The 20,595-nt window shown below is 48.8% G+C and overlaps 1 protein-coding gene across 2 annotated transcripts in view; it reads left to right on the top strand.

Annotated features, from left to right (window-relative positions):
- LOC115092963 (zinc finger protein 567-like) overlaps window positions 1-20,595 on the top strand; it is a 1,005,854-nt gene that overhangs the window by 145,731 nt on the left and 839,528 nt on the right. The gene's annotated exons all lie outside the window — the stretch shown is intronic.

Consider the following 20,595-nt stretch of genomic DNA (forward strand, 5'->3'; position numbering starts at 1 on the left):
TGGGGGAAGAAGAGGCAGCAGGAATGAGAGAGGTGGAGGGATGGATATAAATAGAGGTTATCGAGGGGGAAGGAGAAGCAGGAGAGGAGGGAGAGGAAGAAGAGTGAAGGGGAGGAGGAAGGCCAATGGCTTCATTCGTACTGCAGAGAGGAAAAAGAAAGGAGTCATTAGATGCAAGATCTGATACATAAAAAGTCCAAACTACATCTCAGATATTTCTCATTCCCCCTTCCTCTCACCCACCATCCCTCAATACCTCGTCTTACCCAGGACAGCAGCCCCTCACACCACCCCACCCATTTTCTCACCCAGGACTGCAGCCTCCACTTATACCACACAACAGAGTTGCTTACCTGCAACAGGTGTTCTCCGAGGACACATGAGTGACATCATCAGATGGAGCCCTGATGCAGAAAACGAATGTCAAAGTTTCTAGAACTTTGACAAGACACATAGAGCATGCCCAGCATGCCCTATCCCACATGCCCATGCGGGGTTTCTCTTTAGTCTTGTAACATAGAATTATGATTAAAAATAAAAAACAGGAGAAACCCAATAGGGATGTGAATTGGGCTTCAGACGATTGAAAATATCGGACGATATTTTCAAAATCGTCAGAAATTGGGAGCTCCCGATAAGAGAACCCCACAATTTTGTTCCTGGGGTTCTCTTATCGTTTTGGGGGAGGGCGGGAAAAAGGCACACCAAAACAATCCCTAAACCCACCCACCCTTTAAAACTGTTCCCTTAGCTTCCCCCACCCTCCCGAACCACCCCAAAACTTTTTACAAGTACCTGGTGGTCCAGTGGGGGTCCCGGGAGCCATCTCCCGCTCTCAGGTCGTCGGCTGCCACTAATCAAAATGGCGCCGATGGCCCTTTGCCCTTACCATGTGACAGGGTATCCGTGCCATTGGCCGGCCCCTGTCACACGGTAGGAGCACTGGATGGCCCGCGCCATTTTTAAAGATGGCGCCGGCCGTCCATTAGACCCTGTCCGCCTTCTTGCTAACGGGAGGCACGATGAAGGGGTGTTCCCATATCCTCAGCAGCAAATGCTTAAGGATCTCATGTACCACAACTACCACGATCTCCTTAGGAGGCTCCATGAACTGGAGAAACTCAAACATTTTGTGCCTGGCATCTTCCTCTGTCAAAAGTTGAAAAGGGATGGCCTTTCCCATCACCCTCACAAACCCTGCGAATGTTAAGTTCTCAGGTGAAGACTTCCTTCATTCATCTGGAGAAGAAGGATCTGATAGGAGATCATCAGAGTGCTCTGAGGAGGATTCCATCAGATCATCTCACCAGGGGTCATAGGGACACCCGTCTTCACTGTATGCTACAGGGGATGGGGCCTTAGATCCTCGGCCTATGTCCAGAGGTGCAGGCACTGTTAGAACTGGACGTGGGGGCTACAGACCTTGGTGTCTCTCCTGGCCTTGGTGGAGTTTCCTCCTCCTCAGAACTTGCAACAACCACTGTATTGGTAGGGGGAGGCTTCAGTGCCCCATTGGACACTGATGGTGTCCCAGGAACCGACCCCAGCTTGGTTGGTAATGCACCAATGAGCACATTGAGCTTCTCCAGAAGCAGTATGAGGAGAGATGGCACTGGCTCCAGTGCCATCGGTGCCACAGGACCGAAGCCCTGCAACTCCAGCTCTATCGCCAGCTGGACATGGTGCTCCAGATCTTCGGATCCATGAGGGGGATGGCGACTGGCACCAGGACCAGTGGAGATTGTTGTGGACCCCAGCATCAATAGAGGATGGGTTCGTCTTGCTGTGGGGTCACCTTGGGGGCATCGCAGAAAAAGCCAGTGCATTCCCAGCCTAGCATCATGCATTGATGAGGACCAGTGCCGATGCTTTTTAGGCTATCCTCAATGCTCGGCCCGGTCTTTTCCCATTACCGAGGTCGTACACGAAGAACCTGGCGTCTTCGGCCTCGAAGAGATCAACAATGGTCGGTCTCTGGCACCCCTGTCCACCAGCGGCTTTGACAGAACCGATGGTCCCACTGATGTCAATTGCGTAGTGTCCATTGGTGTGGCTCCAAGATCCTTCGATGCCAATGCCGCTGAAGCTGCTGGCTCTGACTTCCGTGACCCAAAAAACCGTCGTCCCTTCAGGGTCATCTGGGCACATAAGCAGCAACCCCGGATGTCAATGGATGCCCCCAGCAGAGGATACACACCTCATGATGATCAGTGATAGACATGGTCCTTGGGCACAGGGGGCATTGGCGAAAACCAGACGTGGCCATGACAGGGATCAACAAAAGGGCAGCAAAGTTGAAAGCGTTGGCGACAGGTGTCAATGGCCAGCAGGCACTGAAGCACCTCCTCAATGGAGGGAATCGACCGCAAAAGGAAACTTACCCGAAACGCTGAAAACCCTGATTATGGACAATACAAGAAGGCACCGAGAGGGACCCAACGAAGGAATGAAGGAAAATACTGCAAAAAATGCGAAAAGCAAAAAGTTTTCCACAAGGCAAAAAACAGCCAAATTGAGCTGAATCACACCGCGAGACTGCACCTCCGCGGAAAAGAAGAGACTGAAGGGGACCCCATGTGGGCACGTGGTATAGAGCATGCTCAGTATCCCTAGTCAAAGTTCTAGAAACTTTGACATAAGTTTTCCACATTGGAGCCCCATCTGATGATGTCATTCATGTGTATGGACTACTGTTTTGTTTGTCTTCAAAGATCACCCTTCTTCTCACCCAGGACATCAGCCTCCCCTCACAATACACCACCCCTCCTCTCACCCAGGACAGCATCTACTGCCTCACATCACACCAGCCCTCCTCTTACCCAGAGTAATGATGCTTTCTATAGTCCCTATCACACCTCTCACCTAAGGCAGTGACCTCTCCCTCACAACCCAGCACAATTCCTATAATCTAAGGCAGTGAACCCTCCTTCACCTTGACCACCCCTCCTCTCACCAAGGACAACCCCTTCTTTACACCTCACCACCCCTCCTCTGACCCAAAGCAAGTATCCCTCCCTTAATCCCCATCACTTCTCATCTTACTCACACAAGGACTAAAAATTATCACAAAGGAAGGGTTATTTTTAAAAGGAATTTTTCTAAGTATACTAGTACACTATCCAAAAAATGGCCCTTCTCACACGTTATGCAATGAATGCCTGTGTAAAATTACACACATATGCACTGCTGAGTATATTTTCAAAAGGATTCCACACAGAAAAATAGGATTTACTTGCATAAACAGCATGTAATTGCTTATGTTCTATTGAATAGACATCAGACGTGCGTGCATATTTTCAGTTGTGCATATACATTTTACTGTGACTAATAGGGGCCGTCTAAGGGTGTTTCAGGGAGGGATCTAGAACTACATGCGGAAGTTGCTATTTTCTAAAAGTTTATGTGTATAAATTATCACTCAAATAATTTACACCTGCTAATTGACTAGCAGAAGAAGCATCGGAGTGCTAGAGGGTGTAGGTGAACTGGAGATGGACTGGGTGATCTGGAAGACGTATCAGCGAACTGGTGATTTCAAGTATGCGCACAAGTAAATATAATATTTTCAAAACAGTACATGCACATACTTTATAAACTATCTGCCACCATGTATAAATCAGGGTACTCATGCAGCTATATTTTTTTACACATCTAAAACATACAAGTGTATGCTTATAAAATAGGTACATATGAATATAAGAATTGCCATACTGGGTTAGACTGAAGGTCCATCAAGCCTGTTTCCAACTGTGGCCAATCCAGGTCACAAGTACCTGGAAAACACGAAAAGAGTAAATAGATCTCATGCTGCTAATGTGCAGTGATAAGCAGTGACAATTCCCTAATGCCCTATGGTCCTTCCCTCTGGGGCATGAGGAATGGGTTCAAGAATGCTTGGCTCTCTTGAAGGAGAATTCGTCAACCACTGATTGGTGGGGGAACTGACGCTTATCTAATCCAGTAGCGTTCTGGACAAGGAGGACCCCATCCGCCTTCCTGTTAACGGGAGGCATTGTGATAGGGTGATCCCATATCCTCAACAGCAGCTCCTTAAGAATATTGTGCAATGGGACTGCCATGATTTCCTTAGGAGGCTCCACAAAACTGGAGGATCTCCAGAATCTTGTGCCTGGCGTCTTCTTCCATCATCAACTGAAAGGGAATGGCTTCCGTCATTACCAGCACAAAACCTGGGAAGGATAAGTCTTCCGGCAGGGACCTCCTTCATTCTTCTGGAGGAGACGGTTCTGAGGGGAGACCCTCCGAGCCCTCGGAGAAAAGCTCCATAGTATCATCCCCCCAGGGGTCATAGGGATCCTCATCCTCATAGTAATCAACAGGGGATGGGGCCCTAGGTGTTCGGTCTTTGTCCAGAGTTGCAGTCACCAGCAAACCTGGTGCAGGACCCTGGAAAGCTTCAGGCCATGGTGTCTCTGCTGTCTTAGGTGGAGCATCCTCCTTGGAGGAACAGGAATGACCACTGCATCATAGTAACATAGTAACATAATAACATAGTAATGATGGCAGAAAAAGACCAAATTGTCCATCCAGTCTGCCCAGTAAGCTTCCTATGGTAGTAAATGCCATGCCATGCAGGTTATTTCATGTTTCTGTTAAGAAGAGTAACTGCCGGTCCATGCTGGTTACCCCCGTGTTTCTTTAAGGGTAGTAACTGCTGCTCTGTGCAGGTTACCCCCAGGCCCACTACCCCCATGCTTTTTTCATTCATTCCCATCCTCTAGCCTTTAGTGATCCATGCCCCTTTGAAATCCTTCATGGTTTTAGTCTTCACAACTTCATCCAGGTCATTCCAGGCATCCACCACCCTCTCCGTGAAGAAATATTTTCTGACATTGGTTCTAAGTCTTCCTCCCTGGAGTTTCAAATCGTGACCCCTAGTTCTACTAAATTGTTTCCAATGGAAAAGGTCTGTTTTGACCATGGATCATTAAAACCTTTCAAGTATCTGAAGGTCTGTATCATATCACCCCTGCTCCTCCTCTCCTCCAGGGCATACATATTCAGGTTCTTCAACCTTTCCTCTTAAGGCATTTGATGGAGACCACCCACCATTTTGGTCACCCTTCTCTGGACCGCCTCCATCCTGTCTTTGTCCCTTTTGAGATACGGTCTCCAGAACTGAACACAGTACTCCAGGTGAGGCCTCACCAAGGACCTGGACAAGGGAATTATCACTTCCCTTTTCTTACTAGATTTTCCTCTCTCTATACAGCCCAGCATTCTTCTGGCTTTAGCTATTGCCCTGTCACATTGCTTCGCCGACTTCACCCCAAGGTTTGCCCTGTCACATTGCTTAGACACTATCACCCCAAGGTTTCTCTCCTGTTCTGTGCACATCAGCCCTTCACCCCCCAACACATAGTGTTCTTTCCAATTACCACACCACAGATGCATTTCTCTGCACTTCTTGACATTGAATTTCAGCTGCCATATCTTCGACCACTTTTCCAGCTTCCTTAAATCCTCTCTCATTCTCTCTACTCCTTCCAGCATGTCCACTCTGTTGTAGATCTTAGTATCATCCACAAGTAAACAAACGTTACCTTCTATCCCTTCTGCGTTGTTGTTCACAAAGATGTTGAACAGAACTGGTCCCAAAACCGATCCCTGTGGCACTCCACTTAATACCATTTTCTCTTTAGAATAGATATCATTTATCATTACACGTTGTCTTCTCTCTGTCAACCAGTTTGTAATCCATGCCACCACCTTGGAGCTCACTCCCAAGCTTCTCATTTTGTTGATGAGCCTTTGATGTGGGACTGTATCAAAAGCTTTACTAAAATCCAAGTAAATTACATCGAGCGCTCTTCCCTGATCCAATTCTCTAGTCACCCAATCAAAGAAACCAATCAGATTCGTCTGACAGGACCTTCTCCTGGTGAATCCATGCTGTCTCGTGTCCAGCAATCCTCCTGACTGTAGATAGTTCACTATCCTTTCCTTCAGCAGTGTCTCCATTAATTTTTCCACCATCGAGGTGATGATAACCGGCTGGTAGTTTCCAGCCTCTATTCTGCTCCCTCCCTTGTGTAGCGGGACCACTATCACTCTTCTCCAGTCACTAGGCACCACATCCCTATCCAGGGATCTATTGAATAGGTCACATAGCGGACCTGCCAGCACATCTCTGAGCTCCCTAGGTATTCTGGGATGAACCTCATCAGGCCCCATGGCTTTGTCTACTTTCAGTTTTCCTAGCTCTTCCCATACATTCTCTTCCATAAATGGAGTATTGTCTACTCCACCTCCATGTACAGTTATATTAACAAGTGATGGTCCTTCTCCAGGAACACTGAACTGAAGTATTGTTTAGTATTTCTGCCATTTCTTCGTCTCTCTTCCCCCATTGATCCTTATCAATTTTCTATTTCACTATATCACTATGGTCCTTTCTCCTATGTATCTGAAAAATGTTTTGTCACTTCACTTTACCTCCTTGGCAATCCTTTCCTCCGCCTGACTTTTTGCTTTCTTGATTACTTTTTTCAACTCTCTCAGTTTAACCAGATAATCTTCCTTGTGTTCCATTTTTCAGGATCCTTTATATTTCTTAGACGCTGCTTCTTTTGTTTTTATTACATCAGCCAACTCCTTTATGAACCAGATCGGTTTCTTATTTCTCTTACTTTTGTTTACTTTTCTAACATATAGATTTGTTGCTTTTGTAATGGCTCCTTTTAGATTGGCCCACTGTTGTTCCACCTCTCCTCTTTTCTCCCAGTCTTCAAGTTCAAATCCAGGAATTTTTCCATTTCAGCAAAGTCTGCATTTTTGAACTGCAAAACTCTTGTCTTCATGTGACTTCTGTTATGGCCGCCGGCCACGGCAGGCCGCGACCGGGACCAGGTGTCATGGCTGCCAGTCGCGGCAGTCTGCGACTGGGGACAAAGACTCACCCGAGGCATTGGACCGCCTCTGGGGACCTCACAGAGGCAGGCAAGCCTCTGTTCTGATGTCTTCGTGGCTGCTGCCGCTGGTGGGTCCAGCCGCTGGTGTTCTCTCTCTCGGCCGGGCTGACTCCTTCCCTTCTGAGCTCCCTAGAGCCGCGCGCGCGGCAGTGACTATTCATTTAAAGAGGCTGCGACAGGAAATGGTCGTGGCTCCTTCCTGTGAACTCCACCTTCCGGATTATTATTTAGGCAAGGTTTGCTCCTCAGACCTTGCCTTGGCTTCTTGGCTAGTAGTTGGTGGTTCTGTGCTCCAGTTCCTGACTTCTCTGTTCCTGGTTTTGCTTTGCTCCCAGTTGGTTGGAGTTCTTCTGGCGTTGACCCGTGGACCGGCTTCCAACCATTCTTCTGGCATTGACCTGTGGGCCAGCTTCTGACTATTCTTCAGGTTTGACCCTTGTACTGGCTTCTGACCATTCTTCGAGCTTCAGCTCCTGGACTGACTTTTTGACCTGCTGGAGGCGCCAGCTATCTGGACTATACGACCTGCAGGAGGCGCCTGCATCCAGATTCCTTCTCAGTCTTCAAGGGTCTACCTGAGTCCAGCCTCGCCTTCCGATGGTAGAGATCCAGGAGGGGTTACTCTCTCTTGGGTAGTGCCAGCTCTACCTCGGACCAAGGGTCCACCTTCAGAATCATAACAGTAAACCAATTCCATGGACCCGGCAGAGGCTTCTGCCCTGCAAGCCATTTCCGGCTTGGCCCAGAAGATAATGGAACAACAGAGGATGTTGGAATCTAGGGTAGCATCTATGGATCGACTCCACGCCCGTCTGGATGCGGTGGTCGCAACACACGCAAGTCCTCCTCCAGCACACGCGTCGCCGGCAATACCTGACTACCCTCGGCCAGTAATTCCACTGCCAGCTCTCCATGTTATGCCGGGAAACCTCGTCTATGCCTGGGATTTCTCGATCAATGCAGTATGCATTTATGTCTTCAAGCTACCCTCTTTCCAGATGACATAACTAAGACAACATATATCTTGTCCTTATTGGAGGGCAAGGTTCTGGCTTGGGCTTCCCCGCTGTGGCAGCGGTCAGATCCAGTATTACAAGATTTCCCATGATTCCTGGAGCTATTTCAGACAGTGCTTGAGGAACCCGGAAAACAAGCAGCCCTGGTTCCGATCTTCATCTTCATCTGGAAGGACATCCACTCACAGACTATCCTATCGAATTTAGAACCCTAGCCACTGAACTCCATTGGGAGGAACGTGTTCTCTGGACTATATACCTTGAAGGACTGTCAGCTAGGATTAAGGATGAGCTGGCAGCTCGGGAACTTCCATCCTCCCTAAATTCTCTCATAGAACTAGGCACCAGAATTGATCGTCGTCTACAGGAAAGGGCTCGTGAATGTCTGGATTCAAGAGGATGCATGGCAGCCCCTGTTGCTTCACATTCATCTTCCTCTGCCTCTCGAGATTCTTCCACCACCGAGGGGATTGCTGAAGAACCCATGCAGTTGGGTAGAGGTCCCCTCTCATTGGCAGAATGCCAAAGACGTCGTAATGCTGGCCTTTGTCTATATTGTGGTGGGTCGGGCCATCAATTGCGGGCTGTTCCATACGTCCAGAAAAACTCCAAAGCCTAGGTTCCATGGGAGGAGTAACGCTAGGCATCACTTCACCAGCTCCCCCACTTACCTTGCCTGTTACTCTTTTTATCGGAGGACATAAATTTACCACCCTGGCTTTAGTAGATTCCGGGGTCAGTGGAGACCGTATCCTGCAAGAAGTGGTGGAACAACTTCATATTCCTACACGCCCTTGTCTGAGGCCGTTGGTTATATCCTCTATCCATGGAGAACCCTTGCCCAGAAGAATAACACACCACACGGTACCTCTGGACTGTCACATTGCACCCAACCATACAGAACAAATCACCTTCTATGTCCTCCAGAAAGCTATTCATCCAGTTGTTCTCGGTATTTCCTGGCTGCAGCGCCACAATCCGCAGTTTGATTGGACATCTTTAAAACTTGTTTAATGGGGTCCAACATGCAACGAAGCCTGCTCTAAAGGAATTAATACTTCTGATAGTTTCATCTGTACCTCTCTTCTGGAGAATTTGCCCTTTCAGTACAAACAATTTGCTGATGTTTTTTCAAAAAAAGCCGTAGATATCTTGCCTCCGCATCGAGATTTTGACTGTGCGATTAACCTGCTCTCTGGATCTACACCACCTCAGGGAAGAGTCTATCCCTTGTCCACTATTGAGACTCGTGCTATGTCCGAATATATCCAGGACAATCTTCAGAAGGGGTTTATCCGAAGATCCAAATCCTCCGCCGGGGCTGGGGTTTTTTTTTGTCGGGAAAAAAGATGGAACTTTACGTCCCTGTATCGACTACCGGGGACTGAATGCTATTACCGTCAAGGATCGCTATCCTTTGCCCCTTATTGCTGAATATCTGCCTACAGGGGGCCCGGATATTCTCCAAATTGGATCTTCGAGGAGCATATAATCTTCAGGATTCATGAGGGTGATGAGTGGAAGATGGCTTTTAACACCAGGTGTGGCCACTATAAATAACTTGTCATGCCGTTCGGACTAACCAATGCTCCTGCCGTCTTTCAGCACTTTAATGAAATATTTAGAGACTTGCTCTATGTCTGTGTGATAGTCTACCTAGACGACATTTTGATTTTTTCCTGCGATTTACAGACGCATCGTCAACATGTTATTCAAGTATTGCAATGTCTAAGAGAACATCGACTCTATGCCAAACTAGAGAAATGCATTTTTTAAAAAGAATCATTACCCTATTTGGTGTATATCATCTCTAAGCAAGGTTTTCAAATGGATCCCACTAAATTAAAATGTATCCAAGAATGGCCCCAGCCTAGTGGTCTATGCGTACTCCAGCGAGTCCTTGGATTCGCAAACTATTATTGTAGTTTTATCCAGAACATTTCCAAGCTGGCTGCGCCCCTTACCACACTCACTCGTAAGGGGGCAAACATCAAGGCCTGGCCTTTAGAGGCTGAAGAAGCCTTTCAGGCTCTCAAAGAATCCTTTCTATGACAACCTTGCCTCCGACATCCTGATCCCAGACATCCGTTCATAGTGGAGGTTGATGACTCCACTGAAGGAGCAGGAGCTGTCCTTAGCCAGATTGACATATCAGGAACGTCTCATCCGTGCTCCTACTTCTCTAGAAAATTTTCATCAGCTGAACACAACTATTCCATTGGCGACAAAAAACTTCTAGCTATCAAGCTTGCATTCAAGGAGTGGCATCAGTGGTTAGAAGGAGCACAACATAGTATCACTGTTTTCATGGACCATAAGAACTTGGTATACCTCCAACAAGCTCAACACTTGAATCCACGTCAGGCTCGCTGGGCACTTTTTTCACACGGTTTGATTTCGAACTACGATATCGACCAGCTAACAAGAACATCAAGGCTGATGCGTTGTCTCGATCTTTCTCCAATGAGGACATTGAGGAGCCACTTCAAAACATTATTGACCCGGCTCGCATCATCCTTTCTGCAACGTTCACGGTTCCACCTGGCAAGACTGTGGTGCCCAAGAAGCTTCGTAATAAAGTATTAAAATGGGGACACGATTCCCAATTGGCTGGACATCCCGGACGTACGGACGCAAGCCCTTATCCTACAGCATTATTGGTGGCCCGAGATGCGCAAGGACATTCACGCTTACATAGACTCGTGTCTGATCTGTGCTCAGCACAAAAGTCCTACAGAGAAGGCTTGGGGGCAATTACAACCGCTTCCGACTCCTACGAGACCATGGATTCACATCTCCACAGATTTTATTGTGGATCTTCCATCTTCTGAAGGACATACTGTGATATGGGTAGTAGTGGATCGATTTTCGAAAATGGCTCACTACACTCTGCTACCCTCCCTCCGGTCTGCTCCCCATCTGGCCCAGCTCTTTGTGTTACATATCTTCCGCCTTCACGGAATACCTCAGCACATCACATCTGACCGTGGTTCACAATTCACGGCCCGATATTGGCGGAGCCTCTGTACCAAGTTTCGCCACAGCATTCCACCCTCAGGCAAACGGTCAGGCGGAAAGTACTAATCGAACTGTGAAGCAATTTCTATGCATATATGTTAATACTCGACAGGACGACTGGGCCACACTGCTTTACTGGGCGGAGTTCTCCCATAATTTTCATGCGGGCACCTCGACTGGGGCTTCACCATTTCAAATTGTCTTTGGGCGACAACCCAGGCCACCTTTGCCTCTACCTCTGCCGGTTTCATCCCCAGCGGCCCAGCTTATAGCCCTGCAACTGAAGAGACTCTGAGTTCATACTCAACAGATGCTAGGCAAAGCAGCTAGTGCCGCAAAAAAATTTGCAGACAGACATCAGCGACCGGCTCCTCGGTTTCTTCCAGGGGAGAAGGTGTGGCTCAGCACCAGATACATCCACTTAAGAGTTCCTTCGATGAGATTGGCCCCTCGCTATATTGGTTCTTTTCCAGTGCTACGTCAATTTGGTCCCGTGACCTATCAACTACGTCTGCCTGCCAACTGAAATACACAATTCCTTTCATGTGTCTCTGTTGAAGCCATTGGTCCTCACTTGGCCCTCTCGGAAAGCTCCCACAGTTCTACAACTGAGGGCCGAAGAAGAGACTATATACCAGGTTTGTGAAGTTCTTGATGTCCGAAGAAGAGGACGCAAATGAAAATACCTCCTAGCCTGGGAAGGTTTTGGGCCAGAAGAGAATTCCTGGGAACCAGCTACTAACATCCTGGATAAGACTCTTCTCCAGAACTTCCACTCTGAACACCCACCTTTAGAGGGAGACCTAAAGAAGGGAATACTGTCATGGCCGCCGGTCGCGGTGGTCCGTGACCGGGGCCAAAGACTCACCTGAGGCGTCGGACCGCCTCCGGGGACCCCACAGAGGCAGGCAAGCCTCTGTTCTGATGTCTTCGTGGCCGCTGCTGGGTCCAGCCGCTGGTGTTCTCTCTCTCGGCCGGGCTGACTCCTCCCCCTCTGATCTCCCTAGAGCCGCGCATGTGGCAGTGACTATTCATTTAAAGGGGCCGCAACAGGAAATGGTCGTGGTTCCTTCCTGTGAACTCCACCTTCCGGATTACTATTTAGGCAAGGTCTGCTCCTCAGACCTTGCCTTGGCTTCTTGGCTAGTAGTTGGTTCTATGCTCCAGTTCCTGTCTTCTCTGTTCCTGGTTTTGCTTCGCTCCCAGTTGGTTGGAGTTCTTCTGGTGTTGACTCGTGGACCGGCTTCCGACCATTCTTCTGGCGTTGACTTGTGGACAGGCATCCGACCATTCTTCATGTTTGACCCTTGTACCGGCTTCCGACCATTCTTCGAGCTTTGGCTCCTGGACTGACTTTTCGACCTGCTGGAGGCACCAGCTTTCTGGACTATATAACCTGCAGGAGGCGCCTGCATCCAGATTCCTTTTCAGTCTTCAAGGGTCTACTTGAGTTCAGCCTCGCCTTCCGACGGTAGGGATCCAGGAGGGGTTACTCTCTCTTGGGTAGTGCCAGCTCTACCTTGGACCAAGGGTCCACCTTCAGAATCATAACAACTTCTTCATAACATATTTGTGATATCCAACCGTACCGTTTGATGATCACTGCTGCTGAGGTGGACACCCACCCAGACATTAGAGACATTATCTCCATTAGTGAGCACTAAGTCAAGTATAACTCCCTCCCTCGTGGGTTCCATTACCATTTGTTTATACAGAGCCTCTTGCAGGGCATCCACTATCTCTCTACTTCTGTTAGATTCAGCAGAAGAGATTCTCCAGTCCACGTCCGGCAGATTAAAATCTCCAACAATGAACATATCTCCCGTCCTTCCCACCTCTGTATGTCCTTCTGTTCTTCTGTTCTTATCACAGGTAAAAACGGATGAACCATCCTCTTTTTTTTTTAGGATGGCTTGGTGTTTGCCTTATTCAGCTGACCTTTGTTATCCCCTTCATCCGTCCCCTTTGTTTTTGTATTTGTTTTTGTTGTTCAGGGGTGACGCTCCACTCTCCTCCTGCCACCCCTGATGTTTAGTTTCAATGCCTTATGGCATAGGATTAGAACTTATCTCTTAGTATCCTTTTTCCTGCCACAGACAGATGTAACTTAATCACTCCACCCACTAACTGTGATATTCAATTTAAATCAATCAAACTGGACAAAAATATCCCATCACAGCTTATATAATATAGAGATGTGCATTCATTTATCACGAATTAGGCAATTTCAACAAAATTGCCTAATTCATCGTGAGTCGGGGGCCCCGAACCCCAAGACTGATTTTCCCCGAACTATGAGGAAAATTAGTTTTTTGGGTTTGTACGGGGGGAGGGGCACATCTTATTTTTTTAAATAAAAACCCCCCAAGCATTTGTTGCGATCCTGGGCTGAGGGGTTCCCGGCCGGGACCTCCTACCAGGCCGGACAGGTCCCTCGATGGCGGCCGCGGATCGAGCGGGCTGTGGCGCGTCTCTCCCTACATCCGCAGAGCAGCGTCGGGGAGAGCGCGGCAGGACCCGCCCCTTAAAGGGGCCGAGGCGGGAAAGTCGGGTCGGCCCCGGATGTGAAGTCAGACACCCGGGGAGATTTAAACCTCTCCCCGGGAAGCCTTTGCAACAAGCCTTTGCAACAAGGCTCTTCTGGTGCTGTTGGAGTTCTGCCTTGTCTTCGCCTACCTTGACCCTGCCTGGATTGGATTTGCCATGCCTGCCGCCTGCCCTGACCTAGCCTGGAACTGGACTTTACCTTGCCTGCCGCCTGCCCTGACCTTGCCTGGAACTGGACTTTGCCTTGCCTGCCGCCTGCCTCGACCTAGCCTGGAACTGGACTTTGCCTTGCCTGCCGCCTGCTTTGACCTAGCCTGGAACTGGACTTTGCCTTGCCTGGCGCCTGCCTTATATTCGCTGTATTGAGTTACTGCTCCACCTTCCGGAAGGGAATTCATCTGGACATCTCCTCGGTAAGTACCCTCCGGACCAAGGGTCCACTACTGATTGGGTTGGAACAGATTGCAAAGGACATGGACCTGGTAGACTTGCACGGTCTCCAGGCTATCCCCGGCCTGGCTCAACAACTCATGCAACAGAGGCAGCAACAACAACAACAACAACAATGCCTTGAGGCTCTGACCGCCACGGTAGAACACTTAGCAAACCGGCTCGACTCAGTCCGTGGAACAGAGGTGGCTGTTCCAATGCCTGCGACTGCGAACCTTACAAGTATGGTAACCCACCTGCCTGCTCCGCCTCACTACACTGGAGATGCCAAGCAATGTCGTGGATTTTTAAATCAATGCGTCATTCGATTTTCCTTACAGGAACAGCAGTTTTCCTCAGATCGAACCAAGATGTCCTTCATCATCTCCTTGTTAGATGGGAAGGCCTTAGCCTGGGCATTCCTGATCTGGGAATGAGAAGACTCCATTTTGAATGACTTGCCACGATTTGTTCGGACCTTCCGTCGAGTATTCGACGAACCAGGATGTCAGTCTACTGCCTCTTCGGAACTCCTCAGCCTACGTCAAGGCACTCGTACATTGGCAGAGTTCGCGGTGGAATTCCGCACCTTGGCTTCTGAGTTGGGTTGGCAGAACGATTGTCTAAGAGGAATTTTCTTGGAAGGACTGTGATCGACCTCACAGGTCGTATTGATCGTCGCTTACAGCAACGAGCCAAGGAAGTGAGAGCCTACCGTCACAAGGTTCCCTTGGCTCCCACCTTCTCCCGTCCTATGATTCCTTCTAACCCTCCTGAAGTATCCACTGAAGGCAAGGAGGAGCCCATGCAGTTGGGTAGGAGCCACCTGACCACAGAGGAAAAACAACGCCGAAGGATAATGGGACTTTGGCTATACTGCGGTAATAAGGGGCATCTTCTGGCTAAGTGCCCCGATCGTCCGGGAATCTACCGAACCTAGGTGTCTTGGAGGGGTTGACCCTAGGGAGCAGTCTCGCCCCTCAATGTACTGTTCCAGTTACAATACATTATCCTCAAGGATCTCTCACTACATTGGCCCTAATCGACACAGGTTCAGGAGGAGACTTTATTCTGGCAGAGCTAGTCCACCAGCTACAACTACCAGTACTTCATCGTGAGTCCCCGTTATACATCTCCTCAATCCAGGGGGAGAATCTTCCAGGGCAAGTCACCACCTGCACCGCTCCAATAACTCTCCAGACGGGGATCCTCCATAAGGAGGAGATATCCTTCTTCATTTTGGAAAAGGCAGTCCACCCGGTAATGTTGGGCCTCCCCTGGCTACAAAAACACGCACCCATTATTGACTGGAGGATCCTTCAGATTACTGCTTGGGGACCAGGATGTTTCACTACCTGTTTAAAGCAAAGACCTCAGCCCAGAATCCAACTAGCCATTTCTAAACTGCTACCACCATCCCAATATGCAAATTTTTCGGATGTATTTTCTAAGAAAGAAGCAGAGATACTCCAGCTAATCGCACTTTTGACTGTGCCATAAATCTGCTTCCTAGACTTGTCCACCTAGGGGCCGGGTGTGTCCATTATCTGGGCCTGAATCTTTAGCTATGTCCCAGTACATTAAAGAAAATCTGGAACAAGGATTTATTCAACCTTCATCATCTCCGGCAGGAGCAGGGTTCTTCTTTGTTCCCAAGAAAGATGGGTCATTAAGACCATGTATGACTACCATGGACTTAATGTGATAACTCGCAAGGACTGATATCCTCTCCCGCTGATTTCGGAATTACTAGATCGCCTTCATGGAGCTAGTATATTTACTAAGCTGGACTTATGGGGGGCATACAATCTGGTGCGGATTAGACCTGGAGACGAATGGAGACAGCGTTTAATACGCGAGACGGACATTATGAATATCTGGTAATGCTATTTGGCCTTTGTAATGCACCGGCGGTATTCCAAAATTTAATGAATGAAATATTTCGAGATATGTTGCATCAGGGAGTAATCATCTATCTAGATGATATATTAATCTATTCTAAAACTCTGGCCACCCATCGCATAAAGGTTCGAGAAGTTCTTCAACGACTACAAGAAAATCGGTTATTTGTAAAACTGGAGAAATGTCTATTTGAAAGACAATCATTACCTTTTCTGGGCTATATCATATCCACCACTGGTTTTCAGATGGACCCTGATAAATTGGCTAGCATCTGAGAATGGCCACAACCAATGGGAGTCCGGGCTCTACAACATTTTTTAGGGTTCGCTAATTTCTACAGGACGTTCATTCCTCGATTTTCTCACCTTGTGGCACCTCTCACGGCTCTGACTAAAAAGAGAGCAGACCCCAGGAATTGGCCTGATGAGGCAGTAAGGGCTTTTGAGGATCTAAAAATTGCATTTTTACAAAAACCCTGTCTCCATCTCCTGATCCCACGTGTCCGGTTATTGTGGAAGTGGATGCTTCTGATGTGGCAGTTGGAGCAGTACTTTGCCAACACTCCAACCAAGGGAAATTACTCCCCTGTTCCTACTTTTCTCGCAAATTTTCCCAGGCAGAAAAGAACTACGGGATTGGAGACAAGGAATTGCTGGCCATTAAAATGGCCTTCGAGGAATGGAGGCAATGGCTGGAGGGAGCTCAACATACGATTACAGTTTATACAGATCACAAGAACTTGGAGTACCTTAGTAAAGCACAACGATTGAACCCACGCCAGGCTCGGTGGTCGCTATTCTTTAGTCGTTTTGATTTTGTATTAAGTTACCGACCTGCAACAAAGAACATCCATGCTGATGCCCTGTCCCGGCTGCATGAGACCGATGACACACCTGACTCCCCCAGCTATATTATTGACCCGGCCAGAGTGGTCCTGGCCATCACTAGGATGGCGCTACCAGGGAAGGTAGTGGTCCCTCTTCGCCGTCGTCCCAAGGTACTCTCTTGGGCGCATGATTCTCTCACGGCGGGCCATCCCGGAAGAGCAGGTACCTTGGAAATACTATCCCGCTACTATTGGTGGCCCAACTCTAACAAGGATGTGCGGGCCTACTTCAATTCCTGTCCAAAGTGTGCCCAACAGAAACCATTACCTGGTCGACCATGGGGCCTCCTCTAACCCCTACCACCCCCTCAGGAACCTTGGACCCATATCTCCACGGACTTTATTGTGGACCTTCCTTCTTCTTCCGGCAATCAGGTTATTTGGGTGGTGGTCGACCGATTTTCCAAAATGGCGTTCTTTATTCCACTGCCCAAGCTACTGTCCGCTCTTGAGTTAGCAGAACTGTTTGCTCTTCATGTGTTCCGCCTTCATGGTCTTCATATTACATCAGACAGAGGTCCACAATTTACTGCCAAATACTGGGGTGCGTTGTGTAAAAAATTTGGGATACAGTTGGACTTTACCACTGCCTTTCACCCACAAGGGAATGGACAGGCTGAACGCATCAACCGTGGATTGAAGATGTTCCTCCGCCTGTTTGTGAATGATCGTCAGGACAATTGGTCCTCGTTGTTACCCCTGGGCCGAATTTTCACATAATTCACACATGCACTCGGCCACTGGGAATTCTCCCTTCCAGATTGTTTACGGGAAGCAGCCCCGACTTCCTCTTCCTTTGCCGGTTTTGGTTGCCTCTCCGGCGGCCCACCTTTCTGCATCACAACTTCATAAACTCTGGAAGTCTACTAATGCTCAGCTGTTACGTGCGGCTGCTACCTCCAAGCGGATGACGGATAAGCATCGTCGTCCTGCTCCACTATTTAATACGGGAGACCGTGTTTGGCTGAGTACCCATCACATACGTCTCCGGGTTCCATCTATGAGACTGGCTCCTAAGTATATTGAACCTTTCTTTGTCAGTAAACGATTTTTACATTGGATAATCCTCATTTTGTTCAATTAATGTGATGAAGAACCTCAGGAAGTGCTAAATTTCTAAATTACCTTGTTTCTAATTCTTTATCCAGGTGCACTATATTTGAAGAACAAGCCTAGGGGTGGGTGGGTAGTGGGGTAGGGTGGGAAGGAAATTAAACAGTGGATGCTTTGGTTTCAAATTACTTTCAAAAGCATACTCAATTTCTAGTAGAACCAATATTCTGAGTTCCTCAGTTCAATAACAGACTTGGAAATTAGAATAATAACTCGCTTATCTGCTGCTGAGCTCTTTTAAAAAGCCTCTGGTCAGTTTTGCATCCAGGACAATATGTGCTTAGTAAACCTGTCTCCAATACAGGTAGCTGTACACCCGTCCCCCAATTAACTAGATAGAACCAGTTTTTTTATTTTAAAAATTTAAAGCAAATGTCTGTTTACTCAGCCAGCAAACACTAAATTCAAACAGTAATCCAAAGAAAAGACTGAAGGAAAGAACATTATTTAAATAAGTGGTTTTTTTTATATATATAGAGAGAGATTTTCTGTCTTTTTTGATAAAGCTTTATTAACCACATCTACAGCTTGCCAGCAAAAACAACCCTTCCAACCTTACAATGAGAGAACAAGGAAAAAGTTAAAAGAAAGATTATGTATTCTTAAAACTTATCTGCTGCTGAGCTCTTTTAAAAAGCCTCTGGTCAGTAAGGGGAAGCATCGGATCCCTGCCGGACATCTATGACCACCCGGGAATTGGCACCAGCCGGGCCAGTAACATACCAAAGAGCACATTGACCCGCTCCAACAGCAGCTGCAAAGTAGACAGCAGCTGCGTTGGTGCCATCGGTTCCATCGGTTCCATAGGACCAATACCCTGCAGTGTCCTCTCCACTGCCAGTTGGACACGCTGCTCCAGTTCCTCCTCAAAAGTTGCCAAAGCCAGCACAGACTGGAGAAAGTAGTGGTGGCCAGATCTTCCTCGTATCCCCAAGGTGGAACAGCGACTGGCACCAGGACCGGTGGAGATCATTATGGACCTCCGGCATTGATGGAGGATGGGTGCTGCTTGCCGCAGGATCACCATGCCCAGCACTGTGCTTCGAACGCAACCAGTGTTGATGCTTCCTTGGCTTCCTTCAGTGCTCAGCCTGGTCTTTCTCCAGAGCCGAGGATGAAGATCAGGAACCTGATGTTGCACTGGAAGTGGACCCTTAGGCCGAGGTGGGGTTGATACTTCCCGTAGGATGGATCCTTCGGGTCCCCACCGTCGGCATGTGGAGAGGGCTGAAGGCCGGAGGTCGGCTTGTGCTTCACCAAAACCAGCCCTCGTTCCCCGTGGGTTGAGCCTTTGGGTGCCGGGGCCGGCTGGACTTAGGTGGGCCTCCGTATGTCGTTGTTGATGGGAAGGCAGAGAGGTTAGCCCAGAGGCAGCAACAGTGAAATGGAAGAATCTGTACAGGATGAGGCAAGGTCACGGAGACCCGGGCGCCAATAGAACCAAAGTCAGACAGGGGATGCCCGAGCAAGAACAGGCCGAAGCCTCAATAGGCCAAGTCCAGGACATAGACTGAAGAGGTGTCATAGAGGAAGCTGGAGTCAGGGCCAGTGGCAATCAGGAAGCGGTGGCAAGTCAAGGCTGAGGTCTGGATGAGGAGTGAGACGGTAGCCAGATAATGCAAAGGTCCGGGCTTGGAGAGAGTCAATAGCCTAGTCAGGCAATGCAGAGGTCCAGGCTTGGAAACAGACAATAGCGTAGTCAGGCAATGCAGAGGTCCGGGCTTGGAGAGAGTCAACAGCGTAGTCAGGTGATGCAGATGTCCGGGCTTGGAAAGAGTCAATGGCGTAGTCAGGCGATGCAGAGGTCTGGGCTTGGAGAGAGTCAATGGCGTAGTCAGGCGATGCAGAGGTCCGGGCTTGGAGAGAGTCAATGGCATAGTCAGGCGATGCAGAGGTCCAGACTTGGAGAGAGTCAATGGCATAGTCAGGCAATGCAGAGGTTGGTCCGAGAAGGCAATCCAATAGTAGGTTAGGAATCAGCAACTCAGGAACAAAGGAGACCAGGAGCAGGAATCAGCGAGGATCAGGAACCATGAAGGTAGGAAAATCAACAGGAGGCAATAAGTACACGACCAGCATGGAGACCTGTTGCAAAGGCAATCATTGGAAGTAGAGCCCAGTCTTAAGTACCAGAGCTCCGACAACGTCATCATCTGGGGCCGTGGCCAAGTTCCCGCCGCGGGCCCTTCATAGGAGTCAGTGATGCGTGCGCACGCGCCTAGGGAGGGGCCACGCGGAGAGGCCCAACGCGGAGCACAGGAATCTGTAGCTGAAGCTAACGCACTGGGGGCGGCCCGAGGACAGAGCTGGTGGCCTAATGCCATTAGGGAAGAGGAGCCAGGCACTGGATTCATCTGAGAGAGGTAAGGGGGCCGGGCCTTGGGTCTGCCACAGCCGGCATGCATAACACCTGACTTCCTCAACCTGGAGGAGACTGAGCGTGGCCGGTTTCTGGCACCCCTATCCACTGGCAGCATCAGTGGAACTGATGGTCCCGCCGATGTCGATGGCGTGGTGTCAATCAGAGCGACTCGAAGGTCCATCACTGTCGATGCTGCCAATGCTGAAGTCAATGACTTGGACTTCCCAACCTGAAGAGAATCTCCATCTTGTCGATTTGGGCACAATGTCCCTTGGGGGTCATTTGGGCTTACTTGCGACAACCCAGAAAATCATGCAATGCCCCCAAGCAGAGGACACATATATCATGGGGGTCCGTGATAGACATGGCCCTCGGGCACCAAGGGCATCG

The sequence above is a fragment of the Rhinatrema bivittatum genome, chromosome 1, assembly GCF_901001135.1.
Source record: "Rhinatrema bivittatum chromosome 1, aRhiBiv1.1, whole genome shotgun sequence".
NCBI lineage: Eukaryota > Metazoa > Chordata > Amphibia > Gymnophiona > Rhinatrematidae > Rhinatrema > Rhinatrema bivittatum.